Genomic DNA, 13,405 nt, shown 5'->3' with positions numbered 1-13,405 from the left:
TGCTAGCAAATAACGACAAGCTTACTATTTTCTTTGATTTAATATATACTATGATTTGATTAAACACATAAGACCTAAAAAGCTTTGAATTCGGCGCGCGCTGATCTAAGAGCAAAGTCGTGCATTAGACGAAGAAGGGAAGTTTTGCGAGGACATCGTAAAATCCAGTGCATGAGGGAACAAGTCACACGAGATGCAGCTTCTACCTCGTCTATAATATCCTCAGTCTGCAGTATTTTTTTTTAGCTTAAACCGTAATTTTACTCGGGTTAAGACTCAGGGTTGATATTTAGAGCTCTTCTTAAGGAGGTAGAAGTCTTAAAGAGGCTGTATAAAGTAGGTCTTAGGGATGATTTGTGGTCGGGCAGGGTGTAATCGTTGGGTAACTGCTAGTTAAGTATTTTTTTATTGTTCAAAACGGCCTTATAGCGTCTCCCTTCAAATGTTTTGTTCAACATCTGGGACTTGAAGTAAAATGACCTGTCATCACGGGAAATGGTTTTATCGATCTAAGAAGAGCATGCCGTACACCAAGAGGTGCCTTTATTTTACTGAGCATTAAGCATTGGAAAACCACCCTCAAAGATAATTTATTCCCCTCCATCTTTCAAAGCAGAACTTTCCTTCGCCGATCAATTAATTAAAAAAAGATCATGGTGTATCCATGGAAATTTTCTCCTGTTGAAAGCAGTACTTCCTTTTTAATTAAAATTTTTGCCATCGAAGAAGAGAAACCATGGCTTTTGAGAGGGCATAAAACAGAGATGCCGATGATGTTTCACTGTAAAGGAGAGAGCGTTCATTGGAATCAAGAAAGCCAAGATCGTCCTAGACTTGTTCTCGTGGAATACCCTTATCAGAGGTAAGACTTATTTTTATACGATGAAACTGATGACGATGACTTGTAAAGCCCTTCTCAAGTGTTAAATCCAGTGCATGAGGGAACAAGTCACACGAGATGCAGCTTCTACCTCGTCTATAATATTTTCAGTCTGCAGTATTTTTTTTAGCTTAAAGCGTAATTTTACTCGGGTTAAGACTCAGGGTTGATATTTAGAGCTCTTCTTCAGGAGGTAGAAGTCTTATAGAGGCCGTATAAAGTAGGTCTTAGGGATGATTTGTGGTCGGGCAGAGTGTAATCGTTGGGCAACTGCTAGTTAAGTATTTTTTTATTGTTCAAAATGGCCTTATAGCGTCTCCCGTTCAAATGCCTTGCTCAACGTCTGAGACTTGAAGTAAAATGGCGAGAAAGAGCAGGACTTGACGACGATTTTCTTTACAGGTGTTTTCAAAGAGTGCATGTGAGTTTGAAAAGCTATTCGATTATTTTGCTCCCTTATAACTCTAGCGATTCTTCAATGCGTCGAGTATTTAGGCTGAAGTTTAAAATGGAATAAAGGTTATTTCAATACTCTACTTGTGTATGTAGACTGATTTTAATATAAGAGTTAACTGCTTTTTTCGTTGTTTTCTTTTATGATAATCCACTAATATTTTTCACAGAAGTTTTGGAGCATTTATTCTCATATTGTAACTAAAGCTTATGTACATGTAAACCCCCTAGATGAGAGGATTTTGATGCCGTGTGAGGCTTGCACGTGACAATCCACACCTTTGGCGAATCCCGCGTATCTCCTTCCGCAAATTTGAAGAGAAAAAACGACATTTTTTCATTCCAAAACGAGAAGTTAACATGAATGTGCTTCTGACAATCAGCCAGTGTGCAATTCTTCGAGCTAGTTAAATTGGCTCGGTGATATTTTAGTCCTGTTTGGAAATTGCTTTGTATGGCGAAATTTTTTTTTCTGCCTCGCTACTCCGGGCCTTCAAGGTTGAGTTTTAAATTACGCCTCCAGCGTTTAATCGAGAAAATACGTATATTGCCTTCTGCCGGAGGTCTCCTGCTGTAACAATTTAAAACGAAAGGTACATTTCATTACAAAAAGGTTGCCATGCACTGGAATGACCGTTTAAACTAAGAAAATTTGGCCCTTTCTAGAGGTTGGAACTCAGGCACTGATAACCGTACAGCCCTTCAATTGCCGAGCATTTTGCGGTATGGATAAATTCGCGATCGCTGATGGGCAACCAGATTCAGTAGTTCTTTCTTGGTATTGAAAGTTTTCAAATGAATCGGTTGATTTGTGTTTGATTCTAAAAAGTTGGAGATTCGAGGGTTATAAATCTAATACCTCATGGGAGAATTTGACGCCTGAGTATGAAAGGAACTGCCAACGCAGAAGAATAAATAAAGCGGAATATTGTTTTTCCGACCCAGGCTGAATATTCTTATTTTGTGCCGATGTTAGGCTGAAAATATTCTTTTCAATGTTCTTAGATTATAGCGTATGACATTTTCGTTTTAGAGTGTATTGGGATATCTAAGTGTTTGGCGTCCGGATCTGTATCGAACTGTCATTAGCATCGAACATTTGGCTAGTGCAAGTTTTTATCGGTTTATTTGCTAGTCTAATTTTGCCTTTTAGAGATTGAAAGGAAAAATTTTATACGGTTTAGTTTACAGCACACAAAATTGTACTCTTTTCCAAATCTTAGCCACGGGTTATAAAATTCTTACAATTTCGCAAATTTCAGCCTCGCTATTCTTATAAAATAAATTCTTATAAAAAAAATAATTAAAATTATTCCTCAAATTTGATCGACTGGAGACAGAGTCACAGCTTTGCTAAATTTGGCGTTTAATTCTTTGAACTTTAGTGTCAATGGCAAAAGCCAAAAATTACTCAAATACACCTGTGATTAATAAACACCGCCCTACCTCAAATATCGGGCAAAAATTTGTTTTTTTAAAAAGACAATTATATTTTAGTTATTCTAGCCTTTGTTGATTATTCTATCAAGCTCGTCATCTCCGCCGTTGGGATCAGTCTGCCGTCAGTATTTTGTATTTTCTACCTCGAATAGATGCCTATGGGCCTTCAAGGTCGTGTTTTCGTAACAACGCCCCCAACATTTAATCAAGCCGTGAAAATAAGGAGATGGACGTCGGCCAGAGATGCCCTCCTTCAAGGATATCGGGTAGTTCTGTGAAAACTGTTTGCTTAGTAAAATTACAACGTTGACGTTCGCATACAATTTTAATTAAAATACTGAACTCATCTGTAACGAGCCTGCAGAAAAATTATCATCAATTTTCAGTAGCCAGGATCACGTCTAAGGTGCGATTTTTAGTAATTATTTTATAAATCTCCGCCGATTTTAACCATGTTCTGAAATGAGCGCGCATAACGGTTGAAAAAATCTGAAGCTAGCTACCAGTGATGGTAACAGAATGATTGCTTGCAAATAACGACAAGCTGACCACTTTTTTTGATTTTGTTTATACTATGATTTGATTAAACACGTAAGAACTAAAAGGCTTTGAATTCGGCGCGCGCTGATCTAAGAGCAAAGTCATGCATTAGACGAAGAAGGGAAGTTTTGCGAGGACATTGTAAAGTCCAGTGCATGAGCGAACAAGTCACACGAGATGATGCTTCTACCTCGTCGATAATGTCTTCAGTCTGCAGTATTTTTTTTAGCTTAAAGCGTAAGTTTACTCGGGATAAGACTCATGCAGGGTTGATATTTGGAGCTCTTCTTCAAGAGATAGAAGTCATATAGAGGCCGTATAAAGTAGGTCTTAGGGATGACTTGTGGTCGGGCAGGGTGTAATCGCTGGGCAACTGCTAGTTAAGTATTTCTTTATTGTTCAAAATGGCTTTATAGCGACTCCCGTTCAAATGTCTTATTCAACGTCTGAGACTTGAAGGAAAATGGCAAAGAAGAGCAGGACTTGAGGAGGATTTTCTTTTCACGTGTTTTCAATGAGTGCATGTCGATTTGAAAAGCTATTCCATTATTTTGCTCCCTTATAACTGTAGCGATGTCAGGCTTGCGATCAATTCCTCGTCGGATTTCCGATTAAGTTGTGTTATAGCATCAGCCAAATGTTCGATCATCGTGATTCGCATCCAGCATTGATATAGTATGAAGATGAAAAATCGAGTTAAAACGCTGTGTTGTTTTGATTAAGACGATTCTGTTGTAGAAAGCTGAACTTTAGCTTGAAAAGATCTAGTTTTGAGTGAGATTTTAGGTGCGTTAGCGCCGTCAATTCAGTTACTCACTTATCACACTTGTTTTCATGTTTCATTTCAGTGCAGATATCTCTTTCTTAAAAGAAAACTAAGTCACATCTTTCTCTTTTATACTATTCCTTGACCTTGCTTTCTTGTGATGAGCCCTTGTTAATATGTTATCGACTATCATATTCCTTCAATCCCGTTTAAAGTCTCTAAATGTGCCCAGTTTCTGGGAGTATGTTAATTTATGCAAACTGAATCCACTCATAATTCGGTCATAAATTAAAAATGTAGCTTCCGAAGTGCTATGCTCCAACCTCCTTTCGTCATTGAATCAACAAATCAGTTTTACAAGAGAATTATATTTGAAGCGATAGCAACAGTGGAAAAATGAATTGCTTTGATAGGGAATTGACCGCTTACTTTTACGTAAACGGTTACTGGATCGCCTAACAAGACTTGAGTTTGTACTGGCCGCCAAAACCTTGTTTTTACTGTGTAAACTGAAGGAATTGCAAAGTACTTGACAAGTACAAGTGGACCCACACGAACCGCTCTCAGTAGATTGGCATGTTATCGAAACGTTTATGGATTAATTTTGTTTTAAGAGATTCATGATTCGGAAAACGATAATTATTCAAATCAACGACTGACTTGAGATCTTATGCTCGGAGGATTGTCAATATTATTGAAATCAATTGTCGCAAGGGAGTCAAGTAAACAAGACTCGAATACGTTTATCGGTGAACCTTCAAGGCGTTGAGTATTTTGGCTGAAGTTTAAAATGGAATAAAGGTTATTTCATTACTCTACTTGTGTATGTAGACTGATTTTAATATGAGTTAACCGCTTTTCTCGTTGTTTTCTTTTATGATAATCCACTAATATTTTTCAGAGAAGGTTTGGAGCATTTATTTCCATGTTGTAACTAAAGCTTTTGTTCATGTAAACCCCCTAGATGAGAGGATTTTGATGCCGTGTGAGGCTTGCACTTGACAATCCACACCTTTGGCGAATTCCGCGTATCTCCCTCCGCAAATTTGAAGAGAAAAAACGACATTTTTTCAGTCCAAAACGAGAAGTTAACATGAATGTGCTTCTGACAATCAGCCAGTGTGCAATTCTTCGAGCTAGTTAAATTGGCTCGTTGATATTTTAGTCCTGTTTGGAAATTGCTTTAACGGCTAAAATTTGCTACCTGCCTCGCGTACTCTGGGCGTTCAAGGTCGAGTTTTAAATTACGCCTCCAGCGTTTAATCGAGAAAATACGTATATTGCCTTCAGTCGGAGGTCTCCTGCTGTAACAATTCAAAACGAAAGGTAGATTTCATTATAAAAGGTTGCCTTGCACTGAAATGACCGTTTAAACTAAGAAAATTTGGCCCTTTCTAGAGGTTGGAACTCAGGCACTGATAACCGTATAGCCCTTCAATTGTCGAGCATTTTGCGGAATGGATAAATTCGCGATCGCTAATGGGCAACCAGATTCAGTAGTTCTTTCTTGGTATTGAAAGTTTTCAAATGAATCGGTTGATTCGTGTTTGATTCTGAAAGTTGGAGATTCGAGGGTTATAAATCTAATACCTCATGGGAGAATTTGACGCCTGAATATGAGGGGTATCGAATGGTCTTTGCGAGCATTTGCGAGCATGCGAGCAGTGTGTTTATTTTTGCGAGCACGAGCAGTTCTGCAACAGACATCGTTTTTAAAGCTATTGCCTAGATACTATATGCAGGTACCACAGAAAGTCCCAAAATGAATGAACATGCTAAAGACAGAACTAAAACTGGAATTGAGCATCTGTGTAGTTGAGAACTGTAGAGGGTGTGTTTCCTCACTCTCTGACGAATGGCGTCAGCACTCGAAACGCCAGCACTGTGATCTCTTTACGGTGACCAAGTTACGTTGTCAACCTTGGCTGAGTTGCTCAAAGCATGGTCAGGTTAGCGCTAACCATTGGTTAAAAGGTATTAAAACCTATAGGTTGTTATGGTTTTTAACCCGGGTTAGCGCTAACCATGCTTCGAGCAACTGGGCCCTTGTTGATAAAACCAAACATTCAATGTTACGTCCTGATTTAGCTTGGTTTAAAAGGATTCTAAACACTTGCTCAGAAGTCAACCAGCGAGTCAAATTCCTTAAATTGTTCTTTCAAAAGTTTCCCCTTTTATATGAAACTGGTCTGGGCGAACTAAGGTGTTGGGGCAATCTTTAGAAACGACAGTGGCACCCTGGCAAGTCTTGCACATTTATTATTGTAAAAAATAATAAGTTATACGCTATATCAATTTGAGGTGCATGTTGTCTAAGAAAGGGACGTATAGTCGTTCTCATTAAGTATAAAAGGCAAGCGAAGAAAAATGCAAAGCCACGTATATTTATTCTAGTACATATATAGGGAAGTCACGTGCAAACAGCAAAATTACAAGGCAATTGACTAATCACTCTAAATTTCGGCGTCTTTTGTTCAGGCAATGTGGGTTCAATGTAGACAGCTGCGATCTCCAAAAGTATTCGTTTATGAAACATTAGTTGTTCTAGATGAGAGCCGTTTGCCTTTGGGTGACAATTTGCTCAATTTTCCACTTCATTCATTCATTCATTCATTCATTCATTCATTCATTCATTCATTCATTCATTCATTCATTCATTCATTCATTCCTTTCTTCCTTCCTTCCTTCCTTCCTTCCTTCCTTCCTTCCTTCCTTCATTCATTCCTTCATTTATTCATTCATTCATTCATTCATTCATTCATTCATTCATTCATTCATTCATTCATTCATTCATTCATTCATTCATTCATTCATTCATTCATTCCCTTACTCACTCACTCACTCACTCACTCACTCACTCACTCACTCACTCACTCACTCACTCTTCCATCCATCAATCCATCCGTTCATCAATCCATCCATCCATCCATCCACCCATCCATCCATCAATATATATAATTAATCTTTAAAGCTGTAAAATTTTCATGTTAAATTTTTTAAAAATTATTTTAAAAAAATACTTAAGAGCGGCTGCCTGTAAGGATCGAGAGTACACGAGATAATATAAGGAGTACTGGTGTTACCTCAACCTACAATGGCTGGTTTAAGATTGTGCGTATATTTCTAAAAAGAAAGTAATAGGATAGTTACCACAAAGCTATCTTTGGATAAACGTTTGTTCACTTATAGGCAACAGGTCAAAAACAAAACATCCCATTGCTTTCACACATACACCGCTCATCGACATTGAAATTCCATGAACCTGGTTTAATGCCATTGTTCTAGTCCCCACGAGTCTCCTGCACACTGCCTGCAGCTCAGTCCTACAGTATCCATATGAAACTAGAAGCTGAAACTATACTTCCCTAATGAAGGAAACATAGATTTTAAGCATCACAGACCTAATCCAAGACCTTTTTCCGCCTTTGCTTCCCCCTTTTTCCATAGGATTCATTGCCTAAGATGAAACAAGCCATTGCTGTCATTGTCCTTGTTGTTTGCCTCTCAACTGCCTTTGTTGAGTCCAAGTAAGAAAACACTAATTACCATTCCACTAAGTAAAGAAACACTTGCAGAGTTAGTCAAATACGACATACGTTTATCTGCATTGATACGAGATTTCAATCATTGGCTTTCTCTGTCAAATTGACTTGCCAATTTCATGAGAAATGATTGTGGAGCAACCCTTTGGGGCCGTGATTTGCCATCTAATGACATAGTCATTAGTCCGGAAGTTACTTTACTTTCTGCCTTTGATAAATGTACAGAAAAGCATTTAGTTTTTTCTTAATTTTTAAAATTGGGCTAGCACACAACAAATGTATGAGGCAGCTTTTATCTTTAGACTTGACAAACTAGCTTGACTGGCATTACATATTTAAGAATGTTTTTGAGTATAACGCATACAAAGAAGGTTTATTACGAGTTTGTGCATTGATACTATGAAAGTGACAGCTGAAAAAGCTAACACAATTTGCCGTTTTTTTAATCTTTAAGTTATTCAGATATTTATTTCATTTGTGTTATATTTAAGACAATTGCCTCCTTGTTAATACAGCGAAAAAGTAAGAACCTGACTTTCAGCTTGTTCTGAATACTATATTTTAAAATTAGGGGGCCACGTTTGATCGATTCGCAAAGCTTCGACCAGATAAATAAAACCAAAACAAGCTGATCGCTTGTCTTCATGCTCTCTTGCTATCAGCAGATAGGTCCCTGTAGATATATTAATAATTAAATGCCTTAGTCTTTCAGTTGATTTGAACTCACATTTTCTTTCTAGATCCCATTATGACGATCGTGAAAAGGCAGCCCTGTGGAAAATCATGGAAGATGTAGAAGAGGTTGGCACCTATATACTTGTAGATTCAATCCGAGATAATAATAAAGATAATAATAATAATAATAATAATAATAATAATAATAATAATAATAATAATAATAATAATGATGGTATAATGATGACTTATCTACAGAGTAGATCATCAAGGACAAACTAAGGAAATACATATATATAATACGAATAAAAAGGAATATCTAAAATTACATACAGATATATAAAGTATATTAACTGAATTTTTAAAAGCAATCTGTCTAACGAACATATATAAACCCAAATTAATCTAATCCGGATTCGGCCTTCGTTTCCAATCCGAGATATATGAAGGATGCGCTGTATTACCGTTATAAAGCGATTGGTTGAGACACAAGAAAGGACGTTTAAACAAAGTTGGAAAAATTAATCATCCCAGTAAAAAAGACCTCGACTCACAGCGGACTTCCTCCTGCCTCCACACCGCAGCTTTTTCCAAAATCGCCATAAATACTGAAATACAAACGTAATTGTATTTGTAAAAAGTTGTATACATAAGAATCTAATATATCAGTTAATAGTAAAAACAAAAAGATTGGTAGCCGAGGTCATACTTGTCTTGGTGCAATTGCACCTGCGCTTTCAATGTTTTTGCAAGACAAATGTGACATTCAAGCGCTTAGGTTTCAGTAAATTTAAGAACACTTGAGTTCCTGTCACTCATTTTAACCAGCATTTATCCACATTATTTTGCGAGAACCCGTTTGTATCTGCGAGGCTCAGTATTTTTTCTTTACATCCGCTCCTTTGCAGTTTGCAGATGTAAAAAGAGGTGGTGATCAGTGTGGTCCGGGCAATCAGTGCTTTCCAGGCTTCAAATGGCAAGTTAAATTCCTGATTATTTATCAAAATACTTTTAGATGATGCCGGGCTCCAAAATTTGGAGTTCTGAGAAAAAGAAATTTCAATTTTCTAGACTAAGGGTAGAGGTTTTGAAATTACAATCTCGCATAGAAGATAAACTTCGGTCTCCTTCATACTACATCATCATTTTAACATATGATCAAAGTTAAATTCAGTTCATCGGTTTCCAAGCAACAACTATTACCATAGCGGCGGTAGAGCATATCCTCTCATTTTTAATATTGTCGATTACCTCAAAATCTAGTCACACACTTTATGACGAAACTTTACGGATTTAAACTGTTCAATCCACACAACTTCGAGGAGAAATTACAGAACAAAATCTGTAAGAGCGCTTCAAGTAAATAATGAATCAATTTTTAGGGGGTGATTTTGTTTATTTCCTGCATTTTTCACCAATATCTCTGGCAGAATAAAAACTTGATGCTTTCTTTTTTATGTTAAGAGGTCTTTCCTCATAGGCAAACATTGCATAAATCGGAATATCTTAAAAAATTTTATTAAATTACAATCGGTTAGAGTAAGAATTCTTTAAGATACTCGTGTTACACATACACTGAAGAGTTAATTCATTTTTAAGACAGAATTTTCAGCCTCAGTCTTTACTACTGAACACAGTAGTCTCCGGGAGTTAATTCTAGTTATAGTACCTTTTTTTTTTCTCCTCTTATTTATTTCCCATTTTCTTTACAGTGATAATGGCCGTTGTGTGCCGAAGAGCGGCTAGCATTGTCCAGCATACTGGAATTTGAGGCATCAAGATCCATGGTTCTTAGATAATTGAAATAGTGCTTAGTTTGTCAATAAAGGAAGCTTGCCTCAAAAAGAAATGTAATTGCTGTTGGACCAGGATAGTAAGAATTAGCTGTACATGTTCGTCTGCAGATATATAGTACCACCTCCTTGCGCTGTTTCTTGTGATAGGGGATTCCTTGGTTGTGATAGCCGGGAATTCCTTGCTCATCCCAAGAATCAGAAAAGCGGTCATTATGTCCGGTGGTGACACGTTTTATGGTTTACGCAAAACCTACATTTCTGTTTTTTTTTTCTAGATTAGCGTTTCAGACGAGCGATCGTCAGGTCTTTTTCTTAACTTGAACTAAGGACTATCGTTACAGAGCTAAAAATTGCAAGCTGAAACAACTGAACGTTTCCTAAAGTGAAGATATTCTGCACAATGATTGCTCGTGTGGGGTTTAGTTTCCAACGCGAACAGCTTTATATGTTTCGATGTTTCGATATAGGATTGGATAATCAGCTTTGTAGGTGAACAATTACATGAATTGAGTTTGCTGATGCGTAACAACTTTCTGTACCCAGTAAGTTACAAATGCAGTGATACTGTGCTAATTGTCGAGTTGGTTTCGTAACAGCTCTATACTAAGTATCTCCACTGGCTCAGTCTATAGTAGTACACAGCCCTGAATTAATAAATGATCAGAAATGAAAGGACCTTTGAACATTGGCAGAAAGCTATTTTGCAACAGCAACCCAATTCATGTAATTGCTCACATATGAAGCTAACTATTCAAGGAATTGTAAACATTGAGGGATATTAGTTGGTTTAGGAGTAGCTGGGGTAAAACATGACTTCCTTGTAGAGATTAAATTGGTGTTGCACTTTTGCTTTTTTTTGATCATGGTGAACGTGAGGCTCTCTTTGAAATTTTGTCTTGAAACAACGTACAGGCCATAACATAGAGAGAAGTAATACTATAGTTATGTTTAATCAGGACTGCCTAAAGTGTGACTACAATTTATCTGTGTACTTATTGTACGTACATTGAAGTTGACATTTAATAAACGCTTTTGTGGAAATGAACTGTTGTCAGCTTTGCAAAGAGATCTAGGGGTGCATCCTTGGATTGGGGTAGCTCCTCTTAAGATGCCAATTGACTCACTCACTCCCTAAATATCAAAATGTATTAATGTAGACTGAAACAATCTTTCAAAAAACAGCTTTTAGGAGTTAAACTTCATCCTTGTTGATTGAGGTCGTTCACCAAAATGACCGGAAAGAACAGCACCTGGCAGCAAATTATTAAAATCGAAAAAGCCCCGTACTTTCGAAGCATGTTTCGATTTTTCTGAGTGTTTTGAGTGCAACTATGGTGTGCATGGTTTAAAATCATGCTGAGACGGAAGGTAAAAGCTTCATCTGCCCTACAAAGGCGACAGACTTAGAAAGAAAACTTTAATTCTCTTCAAAATTACTCGGGACATTTAAGAGCGAGGATGAGGATACGAACCCTCAATATATTGGGCTAACAGGTTTTTGGTGTACGGTTGCAAGTCTTTGTTATCAATATTGGGGAAGTCACAAGTAAAAACCTTTCAACAAATGTGACGAGAAATTAAAAAATTGTTGCTATTGACGGCTTGCAGGGCCAAACTCGGACCCGAGATGTTTCGCTCCTCGCACGCGACGCAAAGGGTAAGTTATTACTGTTTTAAGTCGGCGTAGACACGTCGGACAAAAGCATGGAAATTTAGATTGACTCCCGCTGAAACTGCGTGCCAGACAATGCCGGAAAGTGTAAATTCCGGAACAATTTGTTTTGAATAACGTAGGCATACTCGGAAAAAAGGAAATCCGAGTGCTCCTATCAGGAGTCGAAATAAGACGTTCCGATTACTAGTTATCAAAATCAAATGTAGAATTAAAAACTTTTGAAAAGTTGACAGGACTTCGTTTGACGGACGACATCAGTGATTAAACTGGTTCACAAAGTACATTCCTTCAATTGTTGTGCCTGGATAACTGCCCTATTGTTGCATTGGTCAAAAGAATTTGAGCAATTGTTGAACCATTCATGCGCTTTTTCTATAAAATAGGTTTTTTGTACGAGTTAGCAAATCCAGTGTGTTGTTTCGTCTTTCATGTTTTTATACCGCAGAAAAAAGTTCATTAAAAGCACGATTTCGAGGGCAGTGTTTAAACCACTTGCTTCACAGGTTGCGGCGGTTTGTCCCACATCTTTTCCACTACTAAGTGTTGTCGAGAACGATTACTAGGATCTTTGTGGGGTCACTGACAAAAAGGTTTTGTTGTTGAGGAGTATGCTATCGCATTTTGATATAACTAGCTTAAACATATTTCCCTCTTAGGCCTAGGGCAAACGTCGAATCTAAGTCGCGTCGAATTTCTTAAAAATAGGTTCGACAAAGAGTCGACTTAATTCCAGCGTGGTAGCAAACGTCGAACCTGCGTCAATCCTAATTCACAAGTTGCACTTCATTAAAACACGGGATAAGCACGTGCCCCTGTGCTGTTAACTCCGATGCGCGGCTACTTTCTTCTAGGACTTGCTGGCGAAATGCTGAAATACAGTTGACGTTTACCTTATTCGTACTAATTTTCGCGAGACTTTAATTTCGCGATTTGTAAAAAATGAAGAAATTAAAGACTCGCTAAAATTAGGATCCACGAAAATTAAACACGCAAAATTTAATACACTTCTATAATTGCTTTAGTCAATGATTAACTGCGTTTTTAGCTACATGGTAATTGTTATCAGTCTATCTATCTTCTACTTCAGCACTTTGGTCCGTGCAAACTTCGGCTAATCTAATTTTTGATTTTTTTAACAAAAACGGAAAAAGGAGATATTACTTATCCTTATCATATTTACATATTTTAAAGTACAGAATAAAATAGAAAAGAAGAAAATGGTCAGAAAAATCGATCATTTTTCCATTTTTCTAATTTTGACGTTAAATTCAAAAATACAAAAATACTGTTAACGGCTCAAAAACTATTTTGCTTCTTTATTATTTTTTTTGTTATTGTTGAAAAGTGAGAATAATAAAGTAATCTCAGAGTCCTAGATCATTTTTCTATTTTTTTCGTTTTTCCCCCAAAAATAGAAAAACAGAAAAATGAAAAAAGGATATTTAGCCACACCATTTTTTCATTTTTTTTCATTTTGTTCAAAAAATGAAAAAAAGAAAAAAAGAAAAATGGCAAAGATATTGTCAAATTTTCCATTATTCTATTTCCACATGAAAAATGCCACAAGAATTTATCCATCCCGCAAAATGCTCGGCAATTGAAGGGCTGTACGGTTATCAGTGCCTGAGTTCCAACCTC

General features: G+C 37.1%; 1 protein-coding gene and 1 long non-coding RNA gene across 2 annotated transcripts in view; both read left to right on the top strand.

Annotated features, from left to right (window-relative positions):
- LOC146458888 (uncharacterized) overlaps positions 1-13,405 on the top strand; it is a 76,948-nt gene that overhangs the window by 52,385 nt on the left and 11,158 nt on the right. The window lies entirely within an intron of this gene.
- LOC146458890 (uncharacterized) lies at positions 732-9,339 on the top strand. Its single transcript, XR_014858110.1, has 4 exons — positions 732-862; positions 7,527-7,606; positions 8,362-8,422; positions 9,205-9,339. It is a non-coding gene; the product is annotated as an uncharacterized LOC146458890 (long non-coding RNA).

This window comes from Pavona decussata, unplaced genomic scaffold (genome assembly GCF_977016875.1).
Source record: "Pavona decussata unplaced genomic scaffold, jaPavDecu1.1 SCAFFOLD_226, whole genome shotgun sequence".
NCBI lineage: Eukaryota > Metazoa > Cnidaria > Anthozoa > Scleractinia > Agariciidae > Pavona > Pavona decussata.
Note: the sequence above shows the minus strand (reverse complement) of the source record. Positions and strands in the feature narration are given on the sequence as shown.